Below are 20268 nucleotides of genomic sequence, written 5' to 3'. Positions count from 1 at the left end.
GAATGAAAAGTGACAATGCATTCAGAAGAGCCTTACTGATTGAACTGTGGTAACTACATGACTCAAATTAAATCCTACTCCATCTCTCGTAAACTATCACGGATTAAAGGGAAACCCATCTGTGAGCTGCCCAGTGATGCCAGCCTACCAGACGAGCTGAATGCCGTCTACACATACATACAGTTGAAGTCAGAAGTTTACATACACCTTAGCCAAATAAATGTAAACTCAGTTACACAATTCCTGACATTTAATCCTAGTAAAAATGTCATGTTTTAGGTCAGTTAGGATCACCACTTCATTTTAAGAATGTGAAATGTCAGAATAATAGTAAAGAAAATGATTTTTCAGCTTTAATTTCTTTCATCACATTCCCAGTGGGTCAGAAATGTACATACACCCAATTAGTATTTGGTAGCATTGCCTCTAAATTGTTTAACTTGGGTCAAAAGTGTCGGGTAGAGTTCCACAAGCTGGGTGAATTTTGGCCCAGTCCTCCTGACAGAGGTGGTGTAATTGAGTCAGGTTTGTAGGCCTCCTTGCTCGCACACATTTTCTCAGTTCTGCTCACAAATCTTCTATAGTTTTGAGGTCAGGGCTATGTGATGGCCACTCCATTAACTTTGTTGTCCTTTAGCCATTTTGCCACAACTTTGGAAGTATGCTTGGGGTTATTGTCCATTTGGAAGACCCATTTGCGACCAAGTCTTCAGATGTTGCTTCAATATATCCACATAATTTTCCTCCCTCATGATGCCATCTATTTTGAAGTGCACCAGTCTCTCCTGCAGCAAAGCACCCCTACAATATGATGCTGCCACCCCTGTGCTTCACGGTTGGAATGGTGTTCTTTGGCTTACAAGCGTCCCCCTTTTTCCTCCAAGCATAATGATGGAACTGTTTGGCCATAATGACCATTTTTTGTTTCATCAAACCAGAGGGCATTTCTCCAAAAAGTACAATCTTTGTCCCCATGTGCAGTTGCAAACTGGGCTGGCTTTTTTAATAGCGGGTTTGGAGCAGTGGCTTCTTCCTTCCTGAGCAGCCTTTCAGGTTATGTCGATATAGGACTCGTTTTACTGTGGATAAAGATACTTTTGTAGCTATTTCCTCCAGCGTCTTCACAAGGTCCTTTGCTGTTGTTCTGGGATTGATGTGCACTTTTTGCACCAAAGTGCGTTCATCTCTAGGAGACAGAACACGTCTCCGTCCTGAGCAGTTTGACGGCTGCGTGGTCCCATGGTGTTTACACTTGCGTACTATTGTTTGTACAGATGAACGTGGTACTTTCAGGCATTTGGAAATTGCTCCCAAGGATGAACCAGACTTGTGAAGGTCTACAATTTATTTTCTGAGGTCTTGGCTGAGTTCTTTTGATTTTACCATAATGTCAAGCAATGAGGCACTGAGTTTGAAGGTAGGCCTTGAAATACATCCACAGGTACACCTCCAATTGACTCAAATGACATCAATAAGCCTATCAGAAGCTTCTAAAGCAATGACATTTTCTGGCTTCCTCCCCCCCCAAGTTGTTTAAAGGCACAGTCAACTTAGTGTATGTAATCTTCTGACCCACTGGAATTGTGATACAGTGAATTATAAGTGAAATAATCTGCCTGCAAACACTTGTTGGAAAAATTGTGTCATGCACAAAGTAGAGGTCCTAACCGACTTGCCATGTTAACAAGACATTTTTGGAGTGGTTGAAAAATGAGTTTGAATGACTCCAACCTAAGTGTATGTAAACTTCCGACAACAGCTGGACATACATACATACATACCAGGCAGTGTCTGTGGAAGATTCCAGCCACCCCAGTCGTAGACTTCTCTCTGCTACCACACGGCAAGTGGTACCGGAGTGCCATGTCTGAGACCAAAAGGCTCCTGAACAGCTTCTACCCCCAGGCCATAAGACTGCTGAACAGTTAATCAAGCGGCTACCAGGACTATTTGCATTGACAGCCTTGTATTGTTTTGTTTTTTTCCACTGACTCTCTTGCACTGGCTCTAGGCACACTCACTGAACTCTACACACAATTACCTCAACTACCTCGTATCCCTGGACCTTGTTATTTTATTGTGTTACTATTTCCTTTTATTTAGCACATTTCTTACTTTTTAACTCTGCGTTGTTGGGAATGGGTTTGTACGTAAGCATTTCATGGTCAAGTCCACACCCGTTGTATTTGGCGCATGTGACAAAAAAATAATGATTTGACCATCCACACAACATGCCTGCCAACTTTCAGGTCACGTGATATTGAAATGATTAATGTTCCACTATGAATCTAAAAATCAAGGCCCGGAATCTAATATTAAATGTCTGCTGATGGGTCAAGACGTTACGCATTAACTAAAGTACAGTATTTAGGTGGCTTAACAGCTAGGGAATCCCTACCCTCTGTACTATGACAATGCGCACAGAGATCTGAGCAAATTCCCCCCCCATGTGAGGTAAAATCCGTAATATTTGAATGGTGCGCAAGGCCTTCCAGATTCTTTCAAAAGACCCATCTCTGCATAAGAGGCTTCATGCAACAACTTCTCCTTCAAAATGTAATCATAGAATGTATTAAAGTAATGCTGTATGTGGTACAGAGTGCACATGATCTCCAAATCCCAGTATCACAAATGAGAGATTTGTTGCTTGTTTTAAGAATAACATTCAAACAAAGTTCAGCAAAGTGCAATAATGACATGAGATTTGAAGAGGTATAGTGATTTTAAAATGTAAAGAAAATGGCAGAATAAAAAATAAAATAAATATGTCAAACTTCATGCATCAGCATGCTCTGACATCTATGTTTTGCTATTGATAGCTAGCCTACCTGAGTATTTCGTCACTGACAGCTACATTGAAAATTAAAATATTGCTGTTAATCCTGGGGAAATATATGGCCTACTGTTTGTAGCCTGAAGTGTAACCTATTATTTTCTTAGAAAAATAATTGGCAAACAAAGTTGTATAAAAATGCCAGCGTTACCGACTTGCAATTCCGAGTTGGATGACCGTTTAAACGATTTTTCCAGTCGGAGCTCGTTTCTTCCCCGAGTTCCCAGTCGACTTGAACGCACTGGAAGTCGGAGATTTCCGAGTTCCCAGTTGTTTGAACGCGGCAAGTGTTCCCAGTTGTTTTGAAACCAACGGAGAGTTCGGAACTCGGAATTCTCGGACTTCTGAGCGTTGAAAACAACTGGGAACTCGGAAAAAAAACGAGCTCCGACTGGGAAAAATACATTTGAACGGTCATCCAAATCTGTCCTCTTTCTAGAACTCCGTCTTAACGACCTGGAGATCACTAATGTCATGATTTGACCTCGTATTTTTCAGAGTCGATGTTAACGCAGCAACTGATAGGCAGAAAATGTATCCGCTGGTGACAGCTCGCTCTAGCTCTTATTTTGGTTGTGGCCCTGTTGTCAACGTGCACGCACCTCTTCCGTTCTAAACCGAGAGCTTTCACTGTTCACACCATCATGGAGGAACGGTTCATCTGTCGTCTAGCGAAGGTGCTCTTTAGGCCATTTCACGATCTCTGACGAACTCCGACCGACAGCCATTAGCCTACCTTGCTTGAAAACCTCAACTCTTCCGACAAATACAACCCAACCATCTAGTCAGCTATGAATTCGACTACTGGGCCGACAAATTATAATCAAAATACAATTTAGGTGAATCATGTTGTCAATACAAATTAGCCTATTATAAACTATCCGTCTGACAACAATTGTTTGATTAAAACAAGCATTCGTTTTCTTACAAGGAAAAATACGCAGAGAGCAAATGTATCATTCCACTTACCCTGAAATATCACATCGACAATGGTGTGAAAATATATAGGAATTGCTTAAAATATTGATGTAATGAAAAGACAAAGCGCTATAATCATGATCGATGTCTCTTTAGAGAAATCCACTCCAACCTTTTCCGTTTAACGTAAAATGTAACTATTCAGTTCAACCAAACGATACAGTGTACCTAGTGCACAATTTACGTCATCGACACCAGTGCATGAGTGACTTGTAAGAAGCCAATAGGGAAGCTAATACTATAGCTTCAACGCCATTAGTGACTTGTAAAAAGCCAATAAGAAGCTAATACTATAACGTCAAGGCCAATCACAGTAGAAGTTACTGTACATGGGCAGGGCATGAAAGAGATGAGATGACGGCCATGTTCTACAAGGGTGTTTGTATCCCTCCGCTTTGGTATTTACCTTTTCCAAATGTCACTGTGTGGCCTACGGTCGAATGGCCTACCACCCTGTTTTCCTGGAGAATACCCATTAGCTGTTTTACAATTACGTGCTCTGCAGATAGGACGTTACTATATCTTCAGATTATTGGGAGAATCTCAATTGCATACTCTTCGGCTCCTTCTCAAAACCCATTGGATAAAAAAGCCAGAGGTCCCGCCTATCTGACGTTCTCCTCCAATGGGTGTTGAGAAGGAGGCGAGGAGAGAAGACGCAAAGAGTATCAGAAGGAGATTCTCCCCTAGTTTTAGAGTTTACGCCAAATAAAGTGGATATGTGACCTGTAAAATAAATACAAATCTGTGCAGTCTCCTCCATGATCAGGAGAGGGAGCAATTTCAACAGTATAGGCCTATTCTTTAGGCAGCAGGATTTGTGTTCTAATTGTCTTAATTAACAAATTGCTTTTCAATTGCATTCATGCAGATCCCTTTTTCCAAGATGGTCACCGCCTTTCAAAGTGTGTTGCAATATGGGGATAAATATATTTCAATTTGTGCCTACATGTCGACTGCATGAAATGTACACAAATCGTGGGATGGAAGGTCATGAAGTTTTGACTGCAGTCAACTGCAAATTTCTGCAGTTGCTCTTCGCCATCTTAATCCTGCAACCATCACCTGTATCGTGGGAGGCTCTACTGTAACTAATTATTAGGGTGTTATTGTTTCGCCCACGTGAACGTGACCAATGCCAACATGCCTGAAACAGGAAAAACAATTAAAATGCCTGAAACAGGAACCAACTTTGCCGCAATTCATGTATACAGTGGATATATACAAATGAATGTGATATTTGAGTCTCTCCCACCAATTGATTGTACAATGTACATACAAAGTATATTTAAAGTTTATTAGTGTAGGTATGGGGGTTGAGTACATCTTTATTTCGGCATTACAAATAACAACTTTTATAAACAATGGCAACACTGCCATGTTGCACTGAGCCTTTCTGTTGGAAAACCACATCAGTGTCTTGAATTTCGGCTGTTGCAGATGCACCTCTCCCGGCATCACACCTTGGATTTTGTCTACAGTTGGTTGCTTTATAGGTAAACTCACACACTACAGAGACTGAAAGTACGGAGCAGAGTTGCGATGTAGTTTTTAGTCACAAAGGGGGCGGCTTCTTGTAAAATAGACTATTCCTCAAAGTAGCCTATTTTGCATTAATAACCAACCAAATATAATCTCAGTGACTGTTCAAACAGTAAACCAAACAACAAGAATCTGCCCAAAAAGGTGTTTTGTTTAGAAGCAATAAGGAGTGATCCCGGGCTATAGTGAAATGGTAGAACCTGCTGTTGCCAACTAGCTAGCCATGGGCTTTTTTTTCCCTCTGTGACCAAACATGATGACGTTCTACTTTTAGCTGATATCAGAATGATTATTTCACATGGAGATGTGGGGAGCTAAAAAGGCTAGCTAGCTTGCTATGATTTTCGCCTGACTAAAGCCAGCAGCCAGGCTCTTTCCATGACATAGACTGGCCAGGTGAATCCAGGTGAAAGCTATGATCCCTTATTGATGTCAGTTGTTAAATCCACTTCAATCAGTGTAGATGATGGGGAGGAGACAGGTTAAAGAAGGATTCTCTATCCTTGAGACAATTTGACATTGATTGTGTATGTGTGCTATTCAGAGAGTGACAAAAGGCAAGACAAAAGTTTTAAGTGGCTTTGAACTGGGTATGGTAGTAGGTGCCAGGCGCACCGGTTTTGTGTAAAGAACTGCAACGCTGCTGGGTTCTTCACGCTCAACAGTTTCCCATGTGTATCAAGAATGGCTCACCACCCAAAGAACATTCAGCTAACTTGACACAATTGAAGGAAGAATTGGAGTCAACATGGGCCAGCATCCATGTGGAATGCTTCTGACACCTTGTAGTGTAACATTAATTTTTGTAGCGCCCCTTGTGTGTATACCCCCATATGGTAAAGAAATGGTATGATGGTATGAAAATCTGGATACCACCCAACTCTAGTGACCACCCTCCTGAAGCGTCTCTACCTGTCCGAAGAAGTCTGTGCAAGGGGCGACATTTCACACTCAAGAGTGAGTTTCACAGATTCCCATCTGCGACACTTCCATTGATGCCAAGGGCAGAAGCACCTTGATTGTCTGATTCTAAAGATGCCACAATAATTTATATTATTTTAAATCAGACTACAGTTGAGGAAGGTCGTAGATAATACAGTAGAAAGAAAATACAATTGTATGACGGAAAAGTATTGAATTCAGAGTGAATCGGGGTACGCTGGGTCTGTAACTTATAGATCACAAGGTTTTTAAGAACACATGACAGTGCATGTATTTTGATGAGGTTTTATGAAGCATTTGCAAATCAACTTCTGTCAGGATGAACGATCTTGGAGAGACAAATTGCCATCTTTAAACCATTTGCAGGCATAGATCCACTCACAGTTTATTGTGCTTAAACTCTTGGTTTATGACCATGACCTTTTGTGGATTGTCCTGTGACAATAACCTAGTAAAACCTGTCATGAAAATACACAGTGTACAAAACATTAGAAACACCTTCCTATTATTGAGTTGCACCCCCTTTTGCCCTCAGAACAGCCTCTATTCATCGGGGCATGGACTCTACAACTTGTCGAAAGTGTTCCACAGGGATGCTGGCCCATGCTGACTCCAATGCTTCCCACAGTTGTGTCAAGTTGACTGGATGTCCTTTGGGTGGTGGACCATTCTTGATACTCACAGGATACCCAACAGTTGAGCGTGGGAAACTGTTGAATGTGAATAACCCAGAAGCATTTGCAGTTATTGACATACACCATTCACCATTCAAAGGCACTTAAATATGTTGTCTTGCCCAGTCACCCTCTGAATGGCACACATAAACAATCCATGTCTCAATTGTCTCAAGACTTACACATCCTTCTTTAAGCTGTCTTCATATACACTGATTGGATTTAACAAGTGGTATCAATAAGAGATCATAGCTTTCACCTGGATTCACCTGGACAGTCTATTAATGCAAACATTAGGTGTTCCTAATGTTGTGTACACTCAGTGTATAATGGAACCTTACTAATTGAATATGGAGGGAGCAGTGTAGAGGAGAGAGAGAGATAAAGTTGAGATAGAGTGGTGTCTGTTCGTGTGACATGCGTGTGTGAGTTTGTGTGTGTGTGTGAGAGAGCGGGAGAGAGAGAGAGTGAGTCCGGGGGTGGGGGAGAAGATTACTGTGTGTTTTAAGTAAGAAGCTTATGTAGGCTACAGGGGAAATACACTGCAAACAGATGGGTCCCCTTCTGCCAACATGTAACCCCTCTGTCAGATTGGACAGAGGTCTTTACACATTCAGAATAAACATGGAAACAAATATTAGTATTTGGTACACGTATTACAGGAAACCTATATCATGGCTGTATTGTGGGACCAGAAGATTCACCTTCATAACTGAATTGATGAGTCAATGGATTTAATAGGGATGATATTCCAATCTTATCTTGTTTTAGCATCATGGTGTTTCAAGGAATATTAACTAAATTCCCAGATAAACCAGCGTGTGTTGGTGGATTGCCCTCCTTAAATGCTTTTATAAACCTTATGTAACATGTTGAACGGATTACTTGTTTCACATTTCCTGTAATATTTATTGGGTTTATGACTGGGAACATCATTTCATAATGTAAACAGACATAATCTGTGATTTAATTTGATCTGTGAAAAAGCGGGGGGGAAATATCTACATTTGTTCTAAAGCTTCGACTGCCTCTTTGCCTTTAAATGTCACATCAAGTCACCATCTTTCACGACTTCCGCCGAAGTCGGTCACTCTCCTGGTTCGGGCGACGTTCGGCGGTCGACGTCACCGGCTTTCTAGCCACCGCCGATCCACTTTTTATTTTCCATTTGTTCTGTCTGTCTTTCACACCGAGTTTCACTCAACTAATTACTTGTTTATTATTTAACCCTTTGTTCCCTATGTGGTATTTTGTGAGTGATTGTTTATTGTATTTTCGGTCTGTCATGGTGTGCGTGTATTTGTTACTTTGTATATTTGACATTTTGAGTAAAAGTACGTTGATTACTTAAATCTGCTGTCCTGCGCCTGACTCTCTACACCAGCTACACCTAGGACCCATTACACCATCAGTATGTATCAAGCATACAGTGGCAGACAAATGTTGCACCTTAGCAATTTTCTTATTTCTTATAAAATAAGTTTCAATTGAAAGAAACTTTGGTCTCCACACGTTGCTTGTATATTGTCAACATTGCAGAACCAATTTTGTTTTGGAAAACTTAAGATTACAATGACAAAATTATTGGCACCCAGGCGCTAATACTTGGTTAAACAGCCTTTGGTGAAGATAACTGCAAAAAATGCTTATTGTAGCTATCACTGAGATTGCTGCACCTTTCTACGGGTAATATATCCCACTCTTCAGCTCAAACTGCTCCAATTCTTCAATGTTTGAGTGGTGCCTTCCATCAACTGCGGAATTCAGATATGGACTTATCGCTAGCCACTCCAAAACAGTCCAGTGTTTATTCTTGAACCATTCCTGGGTGCTTTCCTGGGTGCCTCACTTCCTCTATCCATTTTTCCTCTGAAGTGTGTGTGTGTGTGTATGTATGTGTGGGCGGAGAACCCTTAGTGTGCGGTGACCCGCTGCTCCCAAGGGCCATCGCATCCCGCCTGCTGCCTGGCAACACACTGTCACCATGGCAACAAAACCAACAAAAGCACCCACCCACAGTCCACTTCCACATTACCCGCACATAGGGATGGGAATGCGTGCTGTGTGTGTGTGTGTGTGACAGGCAGGCAAATGAGGCAGACAGACAGAGGAAATGAGAGCAACAATAATGGGGATGTAAAAAAGTACAGGGTTCAACATAATTTTTCTATAGTACTACTAACTACATAGATGGCATGACAGAAGATTGAAATACAGTACTTATTTAATGATATTGTAGGATGTAGACTGGGGGTATTGTGATAATACTGTCAGTAACTCACTGGCAATACCACTATTGAAGCTCTGCTGCTCTTTCTTATCTATTTTTATACTATGACATACAGTTGAAGTCGGAAGTTTACATACACCTTAGCCAAATACATTAAACTCAGTTTTTCACAATTCCTGACATTTAATCCTAGTAAACATTCTCTGTCTTACGTCAGTTAGGATCACAACTTTATTTTAAGAATGTGAAATGTCAGAATACTAATAGAGAGAATAATTTATTTCAGCTTTTATTTCTTTCATCACATGGGTCAGAAGTTTACATACACTCGATTAGTATTTGGTAGCATTGCCTTAAAATTGTTTAACTTGGGTCGAAAGTTTCGGGTAGCCTTCCACAAGCTTCCCACAACAATTTGGGTGAATTTTGGCCCATTCCTCCTGACAGAGCTGGTGTAACTGAGTCAGGTTTGTAGGCCTCCTTGCTCGCACACGTTTTTTTCAGTTCTGCCCACAAATTTTCTATAGAGGTCAGGGCTATGTGATGGCCACTCCAATACCTTGACTTTGTTGTCCTTAAGCCATTTTGCCACAACTTTGGAAGTATGCTTGGAGTCATTGTCCATTTGGAAGACCCATTTGTGACCAAGTCTTGAGATGTTGCTTCAATATATCCACATAATTTTCCTCCCTCGTGATGCCATCTATTTTGTGAAGTGCACCAGTCCCTCCTGCAGTAAAGCACCCTCACCACATGATGCTGCCACCCCCGTGCTTCACGGTTGGGATGGTGTTCTTCGGCTTGCAAGCCTCTCCCTTTTTCCTCTAAACCGCCAAACAGTTATATTTTTGTTTCATCAGACCAGAGGACATTTCTCCAAAAAGTACAATCTTTGTCCCCATGTGCAGTTGCAAACCGTAATCTGGCTTTTTTATAGTGGTTTTGGAGCAGAGGTTTCTTCCTTGCTAAGCGGCCTTTCAGGTTATGTCGATATAGGACTCGTTTTACTGTGGATATAGATACTTTTGTACCTGTTTCCTCCAGCATCTTCACAAGGTCCTTTGTTGTTGTTCTGGGATTGATTTGCACTTTTCGCACCAGTACGTTTATCTCTAGGAGACAGAACGCGTCTCCATCCTGAGCGGTATGACGGCTGCGTGGTCCCATGGGGTTTATACTTTCGAAATATTGTTTGTTCAGATGAACGTGGTACCACCTTCAGGCGTTTGGAAATTGCTCCCAATGATGAACCAGACTTGTGGAGATCTACAATTTATTTTCTGAGATCTTGGCTGATTTCTTTTGATTTTCCCATGATGTCAAGCAAAGAGGCACTGAGTTTGAAGGTCGGCCTTGAAATACATCCACAGGTACACCTCCAATTGACTCAAATTATGTCATGAGCCATGACATCATGGAAAAATCATGACATAATTTTCTGGAATTTTCCAAGCTGTTTAAAGGCACAGTCAACTTAGTGTATTTAAACTTTTGACCCACTGGAATTGTGATGCAGTGAATTATAAGTGAAATAATCTGTCTGTAAACAATTTTGGGAAAAATTACTTGTGTCATGCACAAAGTAGATGTCCTAACCGACTTGCCAAAACTATAGTTGGTTAACAAGAAATTTGTGGTGGTTGAAAAACGAGTTGTAATGACTCCAACCTAAATGTATGTAAACTTCCGACTTCAACTGTAGATTGACATTACAGCATTTGGCCTCAGCAGTCACAATTGGCTAATGCTCTTTCAATTGTACGTTTTTTCGCCGAATGAACCATTACCATTGAAAATTCTGTAAATATTGCAGATTATAGGCTACCTTTACAGATCGACACATTAGAATTCCCCACCCAACAGATAAATATTGACTCTTGATTTTTATAAAGAGAGAACGTCTCAACTCTAAATATGTGTAGTGCAACTTCGGAAACAGCTGGGGGACGCAGAATCCTATCCTGTTGTCAGCCTCCAGCATAAGTAAAGCAGGTGGCATGTGAAATACACAAAAACACCACATGATGGAAGCATAGTCTTTAGAATGGGGATTATCTTTATTCCGTCTCCACAGATAATAATTGCATACAGTGGAGGCGTTTCACAATTGTTCCTGCATCAAATAATCATTAGTGCAAGCAAATTAGTAGTGACAGTTGTAGTGGCTTAACAGTTCTGTAACAGTTACAGAAGAATTGACTGAATTGAGGTTACCTCTTTTACCAAATGTATTAGACTTTATTTAGCCTACCTCATTTGAGATTCAACAAATAAATAAAAACAACAAGAAGAGTTATTTCAAATGAGAAAAAAAAATAATATCTATGCGAATGTATTAATACACAAACTGAATGCACAATAAGGAATTAATGATATATTCATACTATTGGTTTAAACCAGGATCGGGGTCAATTAGTTTCAATTGAAGGGATAGTTCAGCAATTTTAAATATTTAGATATTTGTTTCCCTACCTTTTAAAGCAGTCTATGGAGTGACTGCAATCTACACTTTAGTTTTGTTATACTAGCCACTGCCAAAATTGTATTGGCATTTTCGGATTCCATTGAAGCATGTATTTGCCCAAGTCATCTCCTAAATTGATTATATTACTCATTAACAATAAATTTGTTTTAAAACTATTTTCAATTCTTAAACTTGAATGTCAATTTATTTCTTGAAATGAAACGGAATTAACCCCAACTCTAGTTTAAACCAGATACATACATTATATATTAACAAAATACATGGCTCCAGATTTATCTAATTTCAAGTGATAAGATCTTGTGTTGACAGGATAGTAAAAATAACATGCCTTGTATTGGACATATAGCATATGATTAATAGTAAAATGGTGAGAACGCATGTTTCCTATAATCTCTATCTGAAATAATGTCGAAGATAAATCGACTCTCATTGATGTATGTAAATACCAAATTGTTTGCAAGAAAGGGATATGACACATATGGGTAGACCTACTGTACATATTAAAAATACAACAGAGAAAGACTGGAACGCCTACTCGGGCTGAAAACTATAGTGATCTTTGCTTGCTCAATAGCAAAGTGATGTCGTAGAGTATGCAACTACAGTTCAGATTTCACCAACTTTAGTCCCACCCTGTTCATGCTTCCTCGCACATACTTGCATCACCCAATGATCCCCCTGCCCAACGATCCCCTGCCCACTAAGCTTCCCTTCATTGAAGATGAAAAAGACTTTCATCGCCCCCAAAATGCTAGATAAGCGTTTCCCAAACGAGAGGTCGCATTTTTTGAAAATGGGGTTGCTAGAGAAACTCTCATATTAAACGAAATATCAATTGGTTCGTAGAGCCGTGGTTATGTCAGTAGGTTACGGCTAGATGTGGTTGTAATAAACACAACAGATCTTTCCACTTTTCTGGCTCGGGGATTCGAACCAGCAACCTTTCTGTTACTTAACCTTTGGACTACCTGCCACACATTTACATGGTGGTTTTGCAAAATACACTACATGTCCAAAAGTATGCATGTCGAACATCTAATTTAAAAATCATGGGCAATAATATGGGGTTGGTTCCCCCTTTGCTGCTTAACAGCCTTCTGGGAAGGCTTTCCACTAGATGTTGGAACATTGCTGCGGGGACTTACTTCCATTCAGCCACAAGAGCATTAGTGAGGTCGGACACTGATGTTGGGCGATTAGGCCTGGCTCGCAGTCGGCATTCCAATTCGGTGTGGTTGAGGTCAGGTCTCTGTGCAAGTGTAACCGATGTGAAATGGCTAGCTAGTTAGCGGTGGCGCGCGCTAATAGCGTTTCAATCGGTGACGTCACTCGCTCTGAGGCCTTGAAGTAGTTCTTCCCCTTGCTCTGCATTTTCATACTAGGAAGACCTGACGTTCGCTATCTACCCCTATCTGCAAGCGGGGCCAATCACAACACACCTTATTGTCATCAGAGTTGAACCAACCAATAAGAATGCTTGAACATTAAATACACATTTCTTTAGAGGCAAGTGGAAACATAACCAACCCTGTTACACAGGCAAGTCAAGTTCTTCCACACCAATCTCGACAAACCATTTCTGTATGGACCTTGCTTTGTGAACAAGGGTATTGTCATCCTGAAACATGAAAGGGCCTTCCCCAAACTGTTGGCACAAAGTTTGAAGCACAGAATCATCTAGAATGTAATTGTGTAGAGTTAAGATTGCCCTTCACTGGAACTAAGGGGCCTAGCCCGAACCATGAAAAACAGCCCCAGGCCATTATTCCACCTACACCAAACTTTACAGTTGGCACTATGCATTCGGGCAGGTAGTGTTCTCATTGCATCTAACAAACCCAGATGTGTCCGTCAGACTGCCAGATGGTTAAGCGTGAATCCTCACTCCAGAGAATGCGTTTCCACTGCTCCAGAGTCCACTTCCTGGCTGAGCCGCAGGGCAGAAATTTGACCAGCTGACTTGTTGGAAAGTTGGCATCCTATGAAGGTGCCACATTGAAAGTCACTAAGCTTCTGTAAGGCCATTCTACTGCCAATGTTTGTCTATGGAGATTGCATGGCTGTGTGCTCGATTTTATACACCTGTCAGCAACGGGTGTGGCTGAAATAGCCGAATCCGCTAATTTGAAGGGTCCACATACTTTTGTATATATGGTGTTTATAATCCGTTGTTACGTTTTCCAAAGGAATCACTGGAATTCTTATCATTTCCACCATAAAGGATTGTCAAATATGCCACCGTAATATCAAATCAAATCAAATGTATTTATATAGTCCTTCTTACATCAGCTGATATACCAAAGTGCTGTACAGAAACCCAGCCTAAAACCCCAAACAGCATGTAATGCAGGAAAGGCCAAAACCTAGGAAGAAACCTAGAGAGGAACCAGGCTAATTTGTTTTAATTCTCAGTAGACAAATTAATTAAAATCGAATAGATCGAATTAACGAACCATAGCCTACCAATAAACTTCTGATATGGACAGAAAGTGAAGAAAAAAATAGGCAATGTCACGCTTACAGTGATACAAAGGTCTATAAAGGTTTCAACATGGGATGAAACTGTAAGTGATTTTTATTTGCGTTTTGGAAGATTGACAGAAAAAAAGTTAGTAGCCTATTAGCCTAGATACAAATAGGTAACTTATGAGGTTGTAAAATACCACAGAGAAAAAAAAATCGCTTGAAACGGAATTAAATTTAAATGGACTATATTGAATAAACCAGCGTTTGCTTAGTGGTTAGTTGTGTAGCCTATAGGTGATATTCTATGTTACAGACTCTCTGTTACAATTAGAGATTTTAAACTTTTTTTTTCGTCGCGTAACACAATGCAATGTTAGTTCCATTGCAACTTTTTTGTTAGGCTAAGTGGCACTGTGTAACCTACTTCGAAATATATGTGCTTATAAACATGAGAACATGCTGGTTCTGTTCAATTAACCAAACATTATGAATGTTTTATCTGGCCTTATTATAATAAGGCTATTGTTATTAGGCTATTATTATCATGAGCCTAAATATTCTCCCGCAAATGATTTCACTGTCATTTATTGAAATTTCCATTAAAAAAAGTAAAATAAAAAGTAATTTATTGGGCAATTTCATAATAATAATTAGGTCATTTCAATCAATTATTATATGAGTGAGATGTGTATATGCTAGGCATTCGAAATCTATAGTTACCGTAAGAATAATATAACCAATGTATTTAGCGTATTAATATCATAATCTCGTCAACGGGCACCTGTTTTTCACCTTTCAATCAGATATTACGAGAGCGACGCCAATAGTAATTTCCTAGTGCGGGACGCCATTTGAACAGGGGAACAACGCAATAGATTCTCACATTTGTCCGAACGTTAGTTGAAAGTGGCAAAGGTTGGGAACCTTTAAATTCAGCACTTTGTCCGTGCGCTCCAGCCTGAGTTCATTAGCTCGAGCTTCCATCCACACCGTTGCTCCTCTGTTCAAACGGTCCTAATAAAGAAGGCCTCATGCTGGCAACTCAATCACCGAGGTTAGATGCCTTCAGACCGTCTTCTTTGACCTCTATAGCCTGCCCTATACCCTGTAATTTCGCCTTCCAGTACTGATATTCTTTCCCATTACTATGGGGATCTTGCCATAACAAGGAACTGGCATTCCTTTCGTGTCCTTATTATCTGAATGGAGACTTGTCAGTGAGATAATGGACAGAGAGAGAGAGAGAGAGAGAGAGAGAGAGAGAGAGAGAGAGAGAGAGAGAGAGAGAGAGAGAGAGAGAGAGAGAGAGAGAGAGAGAGAGAGAGAGAGAGAGAGAGAGAGGAGAGAGAGAGAGAGAGAGAGAGAGAGAGAGGGGTGAAGGTAGAAAGATGAAGGTGGAGAGAGAGGTGAAGGTAGGCCAGTCGGTCAAATTGAGGTTAATCTTTTGATATTATTTTAACCAATGTCTTTTTTACACAGTACCTGAGAAATAATGGACGTATGCACACCACTGTGTCATTTATTTTCATGGTGAATGACATGACAGGGGTGCAACAACTCACAATGCCATAAAAGCAATGTGTGTGTAGGGGGGACCTTTTACTCAATACCAACAGATAACCAGCATAATAAAAAGTGTATTAAGCATGTATAAACCCAACCTGGTCTCAGAGCATTTTGTATTATTCTGTACATAAATCCGAGACACTCCATTTAGTATGCTATGTTACATTTCATATGGTATCTATTAATTTGTGGATGTCCATCACCCATTTTGTAATATATGTAATGAATTTGCCAAATGTACAATATGTTAAACATTTAGAAATGTACAAAATGTTACGAATTAGCAAAACATTTGATATGTTACGAATTCTAGCTAGCTGGCTGACGTTAGCTAGGCTAGGGGTTAGAGTTAGGGTTACGTTTAGGAGTTAAGTTAAAGGGTTAGGGGAAGGGTTAGCTACTAGGGTTAAGGTTAGGGTTAGCTAAAAGGGTTAAGGTTAGGGTTAGCTAACATGCTAAGTAGTTGCAAAGTACCTAAAAAGTATTTGAAAAGTTTCTCATTAGCTAAAGTTGTCCGTGATGAGATTCAAACTTGCATCCATTTGGTTGCTAGCCATTTGTGTTATACGCCCACCATCTACCCCGACCAACCACCCTAAGTAACCATTTGTCTTATATAACCATACCAAATGTAACATCATACTAATTTGAGTGTCCCAGATTTACACTTACACTCACTCACTCATCTTCAAATAATATTTTTGCAGGAATCTCCTTGCGAAGGGGGCTTATGTCTAGTCTATGAGGCTAATAAACCCTTATAATGGCCTCTCAACATTAAATTTAAATGTTTCAACAAATTAAAACTGTCTCTGATGTGTTACCCCCACACCCCTGTAATTCACAGGCTGTCACACCTCACTTCTCTGGGAAGCATGTTTTATGGGACTTTGGGTCCCTGTGCTCATAGCAAAAGCCACTTCTCACTGAAGCCTATTTGGTTGCTACTATTCTTATCTGACCACGTCATCGACTATGATTATGCCTGTTCCTAGTCGTCTTTTGTTGTGCACTTGCCAAAGACCCTCTCCTTTTGCATTGCTAGTAATGACAGCCTACTCCTTCAAAATATTGTATTTGACTAATATGATTCAAAATGGTTTGACCTGGGTTTGTCTTTTTTCTTTCACCATGAGGATAACGTTGTGCCACCAGTAGGAGTAGTAACACTACTGATGATAACACCGATGATACATTTTAGGTATATTAGAACGTTCTAAAATGGAGGCCACAGATGCTCAAATCTAAGGTCATTAACCCATTAGAAAGTATTTACTAAAGTGATATGATTCATAATTTTGCTCACAATGTATTTTCCTTTCATTTAGGGTTAGGTGGGCAGTTGCCGTACCAGGCGGCGATACAGCCCGACAGGATGCTCTCAATTGTGCATCTGTAAAAGTTTGTGAGGGTCTTAGTGGCCAAGACAAATGTCTTCAACCTCGTGAGGTTGAAGAGGCGCTGTTGCACCTTCTTCACCACACTGTCTGTGTGGGTGGACCATTTCAGATCGTCAGTGATGTGTAAACCGAGGAACTTGAAGCTTTCCACCTTCTCCACTGCAGTCCTGTCAATGTGGATAGGGGCGTGCTCCCTCTGCTTTTTTCTGGTCCATGATCAGCTCCCTCATTTTGTTGACGTTGAGGGAGAGGTTATTTTTCTGGCACCACTCACCCAGGGCCCTCACCTCCTCCCTGTAGGCTGTCTCGTCATTGTTGGTAATCAGGCCTACTATGGTTGTGTTGTCTGCAAACTTGATGATTGAGTTGGAGGCGTGTGTAGCCACGCAGTCATGGGTGAACAGGGAGTACAGGAGGGGGCTAGGCATGCACCCTTGTGGGGCCCCTTGGTTGAGGATCAGTGAAGCGGAGGTGTTGTTTCCTTCCTTCATCACCTGGGGGCAGCCCGTCAGGAAGTCCTGGACCCAGTTGCACAGGGCAGTGTTCAGACCCAAGGCCCCGAGCTTGATGATGAGCTTGAAGGGTACTATGGTGTTGAAGGCTGAGCTATAGTCAATGAACAGAATTCTTATATAGGTATTCCTCTTGTCCAGATGGGATAGGGCAGTGTGTAGTGCAATAGCGATTGCATCGTCTGTGGATCTATTGGGGCGGTAAGCAAATTGAAGTGGGTCTAGAGTATCAGGTAAGGTAGAGGTGATATGATCCTTAACTAGTCTCTCAAAGCACTTCATGATGACAAAAGTGAGTGCTACGGGGCGATAGTAATTTACTTCAGTTACCTTTGCTTTCTTGGGTACAGGAACAATGGTGGACATATTGAAGCAAGTGGGGACAGCAGACTGGGATAGGGAAAGATTGAATATGTCTGTAAATACTCCAGCCAGTTGGTCTGCGCATGCTTTGAGGACGCGGCTAGAGATGCCGTGTGGGCCGGCAGCCTTGCGAGGGTTAACACGCTTAATTGTCTTACTCACTTCGGCCACAGAGAACGAGAGCCCACAGTACTTTCGAGCGGGCCGCGTCGATGGCACTGTGTTATCATCAAAGCGGGCTAAAAAGGTGTTTAGCTTGTCAGGGAGCAAGACGTCGGTGTCCGTGACATGGCTGGTTTTCCCTGTGTAATCCGTGATTGTCTGTAGACCATGCCATATATGTCTCGTGTCTGAGGCGTTGAATTGCGACTCCACTTTGTCTCTGTACTGAAGTTTTGCCTGCTTGATTACCTTACGGAGGGAATAACTAGACTGTTTATATTCGATCATATTAACAGTCACCTTGCCATGGTTAAATGCGGTGGTTCGTGCTTCTCGTTTAGCACGGGAACATACAGTTGAAGTCGGAAGTTTACATACACCTTAGCCAAATACATTTAAACTCAGTTTTACACCATTCCTGACATTTAATCCTCGTAAAAAAATCATTGTCTTAGGTCAGTTAGGATCACCACTTAATTTTAAGAACGTGAAATATCAGAATAATAGTAGAGAATTATTTATTTCAGCTTTTATTTATTTATTCACATTCCCACTGGGTCAGAAGTTTATATACACTCAATTAGTATTTTGTAGCATTGCCTTTAAATTGTTTAACTTGGGTCAAATGTTTCTGTCACAACTTCCACCGAAGTCCATTTTTCATGTATCCATTTGTTTTGTCTTGTTCCCTGCACACCTGGTCTTCGTTCCCCAATCAATCTACATGTATTTATTCCTCTGTTCCCCATCATGTATTTGTGTAAGATTGTTAATTGTTACGTGTGTATTGTTGATGTGCCAGACTGGCTTGTTTTTTCCGTGTTATTTTCACGAAGATGTTTATTGTTAAACATAATTCTTGTGACTGTTTTGCTTGTTTTGCACTTTTACCTAAATAAAGTGTGCTTCACTACTACTGACTTCGCTACCAGTACACACACAATTCTGACAGAATCTTATACCAACCATGGAGCCCGCTGGAGCAGGTGCCCCGGAACACCGGCAATGCTACATCATCTCGGTGCCATGATGGATCGTGTTGTCCAGACCATGGACCGCTGGGAGAGACGGGAAGCTAGGAGACTGAATCCTCGTCAGGCAAGGTGGGCCATGTTCTTTACCCATTTTGTGTTTACCCTATCTTACAGACCAGGTTCCCAGAATGTGAAGGCAGACGCACTGTCCCGGTTGTATGACACAGAGGAGTGGCCCATGGATCAGACTTCCATTCTCCCGGGCTCCTGCCTGGTAGCGCCGGTCTTGTGGGAGCTGGACGCGGACATTGAGCAGGCGTTGCATTACAGAGCCCGCACCCCTCCAGTGTCCCGTCGGGCATCAGTATGTTCCGTCTGCTGTCTGTGACCAGTTGATCTATTGGGCCCACACATCACCCTCCCCTGGCCATCAAGGGATTGGTCGGACGGTGCGCTGTCTGACTGGGAAGTACTGGTGGCCCACCTTGGCTCGGGATGTGAGGGTTTATGTTTCCTCCTGCTCGGTGTCCGCTCAGTGCAGGGCTGCCCAGAGGTAAGCTACATTCCTTACCCGTTCCACATCGTCACACCTGTCGGTGGATGTTCTAACGGATCTTCCTCCCTCACAGGGAAACACCATGATCCTGGTCATCGTGGATTGTTTCTCTAAGTCCTGTTGTTTCTCTAAGTCCTGTCGTCTCCTCCCTCTGCCCTGTCTCCCTACGGCCCTACAAACTGCGGAGGCCCTGTTTACACATGCCTTCCGGCACTACGGGGTGCCTGAGTATATAGTGTCTGATCGAGGTCCCCAGTTCACTTCGAGAGTCTGGAGGGCGTTCATGGAACGTTTGGGGATCTCGATCAGCCTCACCTCGGGTTTCCACCCCGAGAGTAATGGGCAGGTGGAGAGAGTGAACCAGGATGTTGGCAGGTTTCTGCGGTCCTATTGCCAGGACCGGCCTGGGGAGTGGGCGGCTTTTGTGCCCTGGGTAGAGATGGCGCAGAACTCACGCTGCCACTCCTCCACTAACCTCTCCTCCTTTCAGTGTATATTGGGGTACCAGCCAGTTCTGGCACCGTGGCATCAGAGTCAGACCGAGGCTCCTGCGGTGGACGATTGGTTCAGACGCGCGGAGGAGAC

General features: G+C 41.8%; 1 protein-coding gene across 10 annotated transcripts in view; it reads right to left on the bottom strand.

Annotated features, from left to right (window-relative positions):
• The window catches only part of LOC139373525 (myocyte-specific enhancer factor 2D homolog), a 31768-nt gene extending 27758 nt beyond the window's left edge, over positions 1–4010 (bottom strand). For 6 of the 10 annotated variants that reach the window (XM_071114138.1, XM_071114139.1, XM_071114142.1 and 3 more), the window contains exon 1: positions 3803–3996. The gene's annotated coding sequence lies outside the window, so the exon portion shown is untranslated. Of the gene's footprint in view, positions 1–3802 lie in introns of all 10 variants that reach the window. The other 4 variants (XM_071114137.1, XM_071114141.1, XM_071114145.1 and 1 more) reach the window with 2 other exon arrangements.
• Between the last annotated feature and the right edge of the window lie 16258 nt (positions 4011–20268).

The sequence above is a fragment of the Oncorhynchus clarkii genome, chromosome 18 (assembly GCF_045791955.1).
Source record: "Oncorhynchus clarkii lewisi isolate Uvic-CL-2024 chromosome 18, UVic_Ocla_1.0, whole genome shotgun sequence".
Lineage (NCBI taxonomy): Eukaryota > Metazoa > Chordata > Actinopteri > Salmoniformes > Salmonidae > Oncorhynchus > Oncorhynchus clarkii.
Note: the sequence above shows the minus strand (reverse complement) of the source record. Positions and strands in the feature narration are given on the sequence as shown.